Here is a 9337-nt window from a genome sequence, read left to right as displayed (position 1 = left end):
GTGGGGAGGCCGGCGGCCGCTTTCTCAGAGCCGAGGTGGCAGTGCCCCAGCCCGTGGGAGCCAGCCGTCCCCACCCGGGGACGCAGAGTCACAGGCAGGAGGCTCTCGGCTACAGCACGCGGCCACACTGCGCGTAGGAACCCTGCTGAGCTTCCTGGACCCGGGAGGATGCGTGGCCTGCCCCCCGCCCGCCCCCCACCCCCGGCCCCCGGCACGGACACGGGCAGAACACGCCGCCCGTGCCTGCTGGCCCGCGGGGGTCAGGCCTGGGACCGACGTCGGAGGCCACCATCACGCCTCGGCCGCAGCCCCACAGCAGGCTTGGCAGAGAAGACTGTCCTACCACGTGCTCGTCTGCGTCCCCATGAACGGCTCCCAGTCGGGGACGGCCGGGTGGGTGTGAGGAGACAGGACACGCTCGGTTCCGGTCCCGGCAGCTAAACCTGTGTCCTCTAGAGGTCACTGGCTGTGTGTTCACGCGTGCTGGACGCTCCTTTATCACTCGGGTCCTCGAGCCGTCCTCGGTCACCTCGCAGCCCGGCTGCAAGGGCGGCAGCCTGGCGGGGGCCCTGCACGGCCGGCCGAGGGCCCTCAGGCTCCCGGCTCCGAGTGGCAGTTTGAGGCGCCTGCTGCAGAGACGGCGCGTGGAGCCAGAGCGCCACCTCCTGGCCGGGCCGCGGCACGACGCGCACAGGACAGTCCCAGGCCTCGCGATCCGGCCTCAGCAGACGGGACGATGGGCTCCTGCGCAGAGGCGGCGGACGGCGAGCGCTCTGGGCCGGACGAGAGGCCACCGCGGGCCCGGCCAGGTCTCAGCCTTGGTCTCAGCTGCGGGACAGAACGTTTCACTGCAAACACAGACCGTCTGGGCTTCTCAGGGGAAGCCGCACGAGCTTCGATGGCCGCGTGTTTTTCTTTGACGGGCTAAGTCCAGACTCGTAACGGTTCCCTAGCCACTGGGTCGGGTGTGGACGGGCCGTGTCCGCCCAGGAATCCCACGGGGCCCCTCGGGACGGCCGGGCCTGCAGAGCAGGATGGCAGCTTCGGACTGTGAGGTGCACACCACCCGCTACCGGACGCCTCATCGGGCCCCCGCTGGTCAGCAGGCACTGGCCTTCTGGGTGTTCGGGAAACGTTTTTGGACTCAAAGGCCTGGCGGGGACCCTACTCTCAAGTGTCCCAAAGGGAGACGTGGCTGACCATCACTGGCCCTTGCGAGAGTCAAGGCCGGACCCGTACCAAACGTTTTTGGAGACTGCGGGGCAGTCCAGCCGGCAGATGTGAAAGAAAAAGGGAGATTCAAGCAAAAGCACAAGCTGCGTCTTTGTGACACAGAATCCCTCCCTCCTGCAGATACTCCGAGTCAGCCTTTAAAACGCTCGGAAGCAGCAGGGGCACATCCGGCCAGCAGCCCGAAGGGGCCCCCGACCGATGTCCGGCCCCCCTGACTAACGTCCAGGAGAGGCGGTGACCCTGGGAGCAGGCTGTGACCTCGGGCCCCCCCCCCCCACACTTCTGCCCTTGACCAGAAACGTCCTGGCTGAAGATGAAAGGGCTCGTCCCCTCCCGCTGCTTCAATGAGGTCAGCGATTTCTGACAAAGGGATTTTCTTTCTCCTGGGCAGAGCCCCGAAACCCTGTTCAGAAGGGTTTGTCTTCACGGGCAAGTCCTGTTCCATCGACCTCCACTAACAGGGGCACAGTGGCGGGGACGCCGCTAGCCGGCACGCAAGCTGCAGTGGCCACGGTCCAGGGCACGTCTCGGGGAACAGCCAGGGTGTCTCCGGAGGCAAAGCGGACCAGAGAAGGGCGAGGGATGGGCTTTTCGAGGAGTTTTAATAAGAAACGCTGCCCCCTGGGGCAGAACCAAAGGCCACGGGTCGGGTGACCCAGAAGGTTCTGAGAGACGTCCAGGGGGCCTGTGGCGCTGTCACCGCTGGCCCTCGCTCATGCGGGCACCCAGGCACGCCCCGCCCACACTCCCGGGCCGTCCCTGCTCGCGGCCGTGGCTCCGTCTCGCAGATACAGAAAGGCAGAGGAGCCTCTTGCTTGATGGGAACTAAGCTGCACGGGGACCACAGGGGCGGCAAGCGGGGAGCCTGCACCCCGAGTCTGGGAGGACGGGCCTCAGTGGCACCCTGGGCGGTGGGGCACGCTCTCCCCCGGGGCGCTGAGGGCCAGGCACCCCGCGAGGCCCTGCGGAGCCCCGGGAGGGGGGTAAGGGACTACGGTCCCATGGGCTGGTCTGCCTGGGCCGGCCTTAGTCACCAGACAAAGCAGACACGTTGCAGAGCGGACAGGAAAGCTAAACACGTCTGGTTTTGCTTTCCAGAGGCTGTTAGGAATTTCCAGCCAAAGTTACTTTCTGAGTCGGAGCCAGTGACTGTTGCCTTCTGGGAAGGACGACTCCACAATCACCGACACCTCTAAGGACACTCGGAGCCACTGCTTTGTCCCCCGGAACAAGCGCCGGTCGCCAGAACCGAGTGTGTCCTTGGGGCAGGAGGAAAAGCTAAGCAGAGGCCTCGGTGGGAACACGGCCATCGGGGGCCGGCAGGACGTACGGCGAGGGGCACGGAGCCACACACCACCAGACGGTGCAGGACGCGCCCGCAGGCCCCGTGCGGCGTGGACGTCAGACACGGCTCGGTCAAGCATCCCGCTGGCGTTCTGCAGAAACGGCATCCGGTCCCCAAAGGAAACGCGCCGACCGGCCCCGGCGCCAGGACCGGCACGTGATGCGCACCTGGGCCAGTACCACGTCCCTGCATCCTCGTGCTGCAGGCCGGAGCCGGCCCCGGCCCCGTCTCTGGATCCGCAGTGGCCGCTGCTGAAGGTGCGGAAGAGCGAGGCCGCAGCAGGGCGTCCACCGCGGGCCGCGCTCCCTCGGGCCTCTGTCCAGGCCACTCACGGGAACTCGAAGCGCCGACGGCCGACACACGCAGGGCGCCCTGCTCCCCGCCGAGCAAGGGGAAGGGGCTCGGAAGACGTGGCGGTCGCCCAGGATGCACGAGGACGGACGGGAGGTGACCCCTAACAGTGCCACCCGCCCCGGAACCTTCCCCAAACCCAACGGGAAATCCCGACTTTCCAAACCCTCAGCTTTCAGATGAGCAGATAATCACAAACTCTCTTTCATCTTTGAAATTTTTAGTGGTTTAAACAGAAAAGAAACTTCAGCTACAATAAGCAATGCTCATAATCTGTTTCTCATTTTTAAAAACTGAATAAAAAGGTAGCAATTTGCTGAAAATGGTTTCAGACATTAGCAATATAAAGTTTATGTAAAATAACTTATTTTATACAAAAAAATACATGAAAATGTAAAAGTATCTAGTATAAAGAAAACTGTAATTTTGCCCTTTTCCTTTTGGCAAATGTAATACAATGCCCCCCAAAGGAGCTACCAAAATGCACACAAATATTTGTATCTGGAGGAGCTGGGTCTTGACGTAAAGCGAGGGGGGTGACACGCTCTGTGTCGAGGTCGCTCTTCCCTTTCAATGACAGCTGACCGAGGGCTTCTCCCCGGTGCTGGGGACACAGCGGGGACACGTCACTCCCGTGACGCACCAGCATTAACTACAGACCGTGCGAGGGGACCCCGCCCCTCACAGAGACGACTTCGCTCCAGGGTCGCTGGCGGCCGCAGCGGTGGCTCTGAAGGACACGGAGGCCCCACAGTGAGTTTGCGGGAAGAGCCCGGGGTCCAGGGTGCCTTCCGTCCCAGGGTGCCCCCTCGTCCCTATAGAGACAGCTGGGCCGCTGACCAGAGCCACGCTTCCCCCAGAATGCCTCCCAGGCTGGCCGGTGATGGTGACGCACGTGGTGGGGCGGGTGACACAGTGGCTCGTGACAGTGACACACAGCGGCGGGGCGGCCAGCACTTGGAGGCAGGGCAGATGTTGGGGGAATCGGGAAGGGGCGCAGGAGCAGCGTGCTGCCCCTGCCCACCCAGCGGGCCTGCACCGAGGTCAACGCCAGCTGCCCGCTCCGGCCCCGGCACACGGAAAACACCCAGAGCCCGGCTTCTGAACCCAAACAGCTCAGCCGCGGGAAGCCAGCTGCTTTCACAAAGAAACGATGCGCAAGTATTCTTTATTTTATGAGACCTTTTTCATTTCCGGGGGAAAAAAAAAGCAGTGCACTGAAGACAGCAGCTGCTTCGACTTAAGAGCGGGGTGTCTGCGCTTGGCGCCCCGTGGGGTTCGGAGCCGAGTTCTGTGACCGTCCCCCCCCGACGGTCTGAAGCCGCTGTTCCTGGGTGGGACTCGCGGCTCCAGACTCAGGTCCGTAATCACACACCGCAAGTCCCGGCCGCGTGGGGAAGCCGAGGAGTCGAACTGGTGGCCGTAAACAGAAGTGATCGCGAGTTCGGACCGTTCCTGAGCCTCTTTCATCAGCGGCTCGGTCGGCTACTTCCTTCCACTTAACGTTTACGTGTCGCACCTTATGGCCGACGATTAACGGTACGTTCCCGAAGAGTATTTAAAGATCTGGGAGACAGGCTGTCACAGGCTAAAGATCTAACGAGGTTTTAAAACACTTCGAGTCACTCAATTAAGTCTAATCTGTGGGTGTTAGAACGATAAACACCATGTAGTTCAACCTGCATCTTACAGACGAGGAGAGAAAAGCAGAAAAAAGAAAATTTATAGAATAGTAAACGGCCTAATCCCAGTTTTTTTTCCATCTGTAGAAAAAAAAGGGGGGAGGAAACCACCGTCTCCGGGCCTCCGCCACGCGCTTTCCTGCGAGTCCCACGAAGTGAAAATACACGGCTTGAACCGCTGGGAAAAAATGGTGTTTAGTATCTGACTTTTTTTCTTAATGTGAAAGAATCGAACACAGAAACCGTTTCCAAAAATAGGCCTCTGTGTGCAGCCGGTTATTTTTACAAAATGAAACCCAAGCCCTGGCTTCTGGCTGGGGAGATGCTGGCCGAGCGACGGTCCCCATGTGGGGACAGACCCCGGCGTGGGGACAGACCCGGAGGACGCGGGGGGCCGAGCCGGCAGGAAGAGCGTTTAGGGAGAGGGTGAGCGGGCAGAGCAGTGAACAGCCGCGAGCCGCCTGCAGCCCTGCAGGACAGAAGTGGCAGGACGGGGCTCACGGGCCTCCTCCTGGTGAGAACGAAGTGCGTCTAATGTGTCACCTGATGCCTCCCCACGAAGTGACAGCAAAGGCTGGAGTCTGCTCAGTCGGCAAGGAAAAGTGGGCAAGAAGGGACAAACCATCGTCCTGGAGCCCTGGCCGAGGCGGGAGGCAGGGCCAGCACCGCCCGCCGGCCCCTCCCTGTCCCCTCCCCGCACTCAGGGCGGGAACCCCAGGCGTTAAGGGAGGGGACAGGCAGGGTCAGGGCACCAGCTGCTCCCCGGCCCCTGTGAAGGCAGCCGGCGGGAGGGGCAGGCTGAGCGGTGCCACGGGGGCTGCGTGTGCTGAGCCACCAGACCTGAGCGGGATGCGCAGTGACAGAGAGCTGGGTGTGTCCCCACCTGGGAGCAAGACAGACTCCGCGCGTCCAGCGGGGCTCCCGCCCCCCAGGTGTGGGGCAGCCACGGTCCCTGACGGGCAGGTGGAGGCCGAGGGAGAGGCCTTCCCTGCCCGAGCCTCGGGGCGACCCACAGTTTCAAGCTGCATCTCAAAGCTAAGCAGCGAGGGCGGGGAGGGGTCGGGGCACTTTGCCGGAGCCCCCCCTCCCGTGGCAAACGGCCCCCTCCCGTCTGGCCCAGGGTGCGATTTCTGCATTTATCGTGATACTCCCGTGACCTCCGCTGAAGGAGGAGCACAGAAGGGGACCCTCGACCACAGAATCCGGGAGGCGGGGCCCCCCAGAAGGGTCGGCACGGTGCCCCGCTCTGCGAGATCAGAGCGCACGCCACACGGCCGCGGAGGGGGCCTCGGGGACAAGCCTGGCGTGGCAGGGGCCAGGGCTGCCGGCTCCTCTCGGTCACCCCCTCTCTGACGCGGAGAAAGTGGCAAGTGCCGAAGGTGTGGGCTGACCGTGGTCACGGGCGCCGCCCGGTCTGGCCTGGGCTTCGGAGAAACCTGGGCGCTCGGGGCAGACGAGGCTCGCCACCCGCGGCCCTGGAGGCTGCCGGTGTCCGCGTGACGCCGGGCCCTGCGGCAGATGCCTTCGGACCATGAGGCCACACTGCCGGCCAAGGATGCGCGTCCTTGGCCAGGTCCGCCACGGGCGTCGCCCGGCCTTGAACCTGAGACGCTGTCGCAGCTGTTCCGACTGGAAAGGCCACAGCTCACAGCCGCACACAGCTCCGGGGCAGCGGTGCCGAGACCTCCCCCCAGGGCGTGCACTCGGCAGGGACGCCCACCACCTCAGAGGCCTCGCCATAGCCCGCCCACGACGCGGGTGCCTCCGCCCCCCGCGGCAATGCCTGCATCCGCCGCCCTTGGCTCTGCGGCCTCTAAGCTGTCACATGGGGACAAGCCCCTGAACCTGGAGCTGCCTAGGGCCTCGAAACACAGGCGGCCACGAAGCCGGTGAACCAACGAAGCCGGTGAACCAGCCAGGGACAAAAGCCCAGAACTGAAAGCTCAAAGTCACAGCCGGTTCCCAAAGCTTAAAACTCCCTCAGGCGTTAGAGATGGTATCGATCCTACTGAGCAGAGCAAGCACCGAAGCTGCTTCTAGTTCAAGGTCCACTGAACAACAACAGCAACAGAAAAGCCGCAGGCCGGCCTCATCCCCCCAACGCCGTTCATTAACGCGCGCACCTGGCCCGTGTGCAGAAGGCGCGTTTCGAACGCTTCACACCTCACCCCGCCCTCCCACAGCGGCTTCGGCCTTTGCACGCGACACCCCGGGGCCGCCCGGCCTCCCGGCGCAGGGCCCCGACCTGGCTACACATTAACAGGCCGCAGGCGTTCGGGTCACCAGGGCTGTGACACGGAGAGCTGGCTTCCTGCGGGGCTCCAGTGGCAGGGACAGACCAGGAAGTTAGGTCATAAGTGCCAGTGACACCCTGATAAAATGAGTTTTAAGCTCGTGACTCACATGAACATGAGAATGGGAAGGGGCAGAGGGAACGACGGGGTGGGGGAGCAGCTTTCCTTCCCATGGGACCTCAGGCCAGGCCTCTGACAGGTGGCACACCAGCCGAGGTCTTGGGGACACGACGGAGCCAACCCAGGAAGAGCCACGGGAAGCTGGGAGTCAAGAGCCAGAAAATGGCCCGCTGCCCGCTGCTGACCCCCGCTGACCCCGCTGACCCCGTGGGAGCTGGCGGTGACCACGGAAAGTCCTCTGTTACACTCCAGGTTAAAAGCCCACAAACACCGGAGCACCCAGGTTAAGGTCCCTCGGAAAAGCTTGGGGTTTCAGTTGCACCGAAAATAAACGCAGCTGGCCGTGTTAGGTTTCACGCGGTGTCTCCGAGGCCGTAAATCAAAACGCACTGTGACGCCTCAGAGCCTTTGAGACACCTGGGGACCCATGGGGCTGCCCCCACCCAGCACCAAGAGCCACCAGCCTCGGGAAGTTTGGAGCACGCGTGCCGTCACCACGGTGACCGGCTGACACTGAAAACCACCTTCCCGTCACTTTGGGGAGACCGGGAGGCCCCTCAGTGGTGGCCGGAGTTCCCGGCAGCTCGTCTGACAGGCGGTCGCCAGGTGGCTCGGTGCGTGCTGGCCGACAGCCAAACCTCGTTTGTGACACAGTCTTTTTATAGCCCAGTTCCTGGTACATGACACTTGTCACACAATTACACAGGAACTAAACCAGCAGCCACAGCACTGGGGAGAACGAACATCCTGTGACTAAAATGAGGGACAGGCCCAGGGGGAGCGCACTCCGCTGAAGCGGAGCTCGAGGCAGGTCAGTCCGAGCTGCAGCCTGTGGGGACTTCCCCAGGGGAGGAGGTGACGGGGTCAGCGCCACGAGGGCCAGGAAGTGGCGTCGCTTTTCCCGTTTCTGCGTGAAAACTGAGACTCAAAAGTAAACACTCGCCGCCGTGGTGCCTCGGCTGAGACGTGAGTGACCACGGCCCCTGCCGTCGCTCGGCCTCCCCTGGCGCACGTGCGGGAGGCCTGAAACACGGCCATCGTTTCTGGGGGGCGCTGTCTCCCCATCTGCTCTGCCTGTCACCCAGACAGCCATCTGTGAGGCCCCGAGCAGGACGGTCACCCGCTGACCACGCGAACGCAGAGTCTGCAGACTCCAGAGTCCCAGCCGCAGGGCCGGAGGGGACACGTTCGCAGGCGCGATGGCATCTGCAGGTCCGAGAATGCCACACGACTGAAGGCGTCGGTCCCGCATCAGCCAGGGCCACGTCCATGTGACGCGTGACGCGTTCCCTAACGCCAGGGACACACGTCTGCACCTGACGGTGGCAGGTGTGACACGCTGGTAAAGAGCACGGGGCAGAACGCGGGGCAGAGGCCCCGCCGCATGCGGACAGAGCTCCAGAGAAGAAGCCCTCGCGCCCCGTGCGCCTGGCCGCGTCCGCCTGACCACGGGGCCACTCACGACGGGGACGGGGGGCGGCCGAGGAGCACAGGCCCTGGAGCTCTTTCTACAGCCTTTTCCACCGTTTCAGGGACTGTGGAAGCTACACGACTTTACGATCTGGGCAGTAGCACTTTCTAGAAAGAGAGAGAGAGCTGCCTATTACAAGGGCGTTCTCGGCTCCACCCCGCCCCCGACATCAGGCCCCGGCTGCGACTCGCTGTGCGCAAGGTCCCGTTGCCCCGACGTGCCCAGCGGTAACTTTGTAACAGGGAACAGAAACACTGTACACACCGATGCCTGCGTCTGTGCGTGTGTAAACAAACACGCACGCATGCAGCCGTGCAGCCACCTGCCCCTCGGCATGGGGCTGGCTGGCGGGGATGTGGGGTCAAGGGAAGCGTGCAACCACGGCCTGGGACCCCGTTGTCCGCCGCTGCCAGCTGAGACCGCAGACGAGGCACCACCCTGAGTCTCATGTGCCCAACATGGAACGAGAACAAGATGCTTGTGGCTGCAGGAAAATCCCACGAAACGAGACAGTCACATTCCCTGCCGGACGGTTGGTGGGCGCTCTGCTCCGCCTGTGGCCTCGTTGACGGGAGTGACATTGTATCACTGCGTCACCGTGGACCCGAACGTGCCAGGAAATCCTCTGAGAGCTGCTCCGGTCAGCGCCCTGTCTGTCCCGAGAGGTCCCGACCCCGAGCCCGGCACGGCGGTGCCCCCTCTGCCGCGGTGAACGAGGGGGCGGAAGGAGGAGAGGGAGGAGCGGGTCGTCTGACCCTCTGTGACCGAGACTCGGCCTCGCTGCCCTTTGCGGCTGGAGCCTAACGTGCCTGTCACGGCGGGAAGGAGGGGAGGCGGGAGG

The 9337-nt window shown here is 63.4% G+C and overlaps 1 protein-coding gene across 1 annotated transcript in view; it reads right to left on the bottom strand.

Annotated features, from left to right (window-relative positions):
- Nucleotides 1-9337, bottom strand: part of LOC105309208 (E3 ubiquitin-protein ligase PDZRN3-like) — a 66673-nt gene that overhangs the window by 49382 nt on the left and 7954 nt on the right. The gene's annotated exons all lie outside the window — the stretch shown is intronic.

This window comes from Pteropus vampyrus, unplaced genomic scaffold, assembly GCF_000151845.1.
Source record: "Pteropus vampyrus isolate Shadow unplaced genomic scaffold, Pvam_2.0 Scaffold684, whole genome shotgun sequence".
In the NCBI taxonomy this organism is placed as follows: domain Eukaryota; kingdom Metazoa; phylum Chordata; class Mammalia; order Chiroptera; family Pteropodidae; genus Pteropus; species Pteropus vampyrus.
The sequence above is the reverse complement of the archived record's forward strand: the minus strand, read 5'-3'. Positions and strand labels throughout refer to the sequence as shown.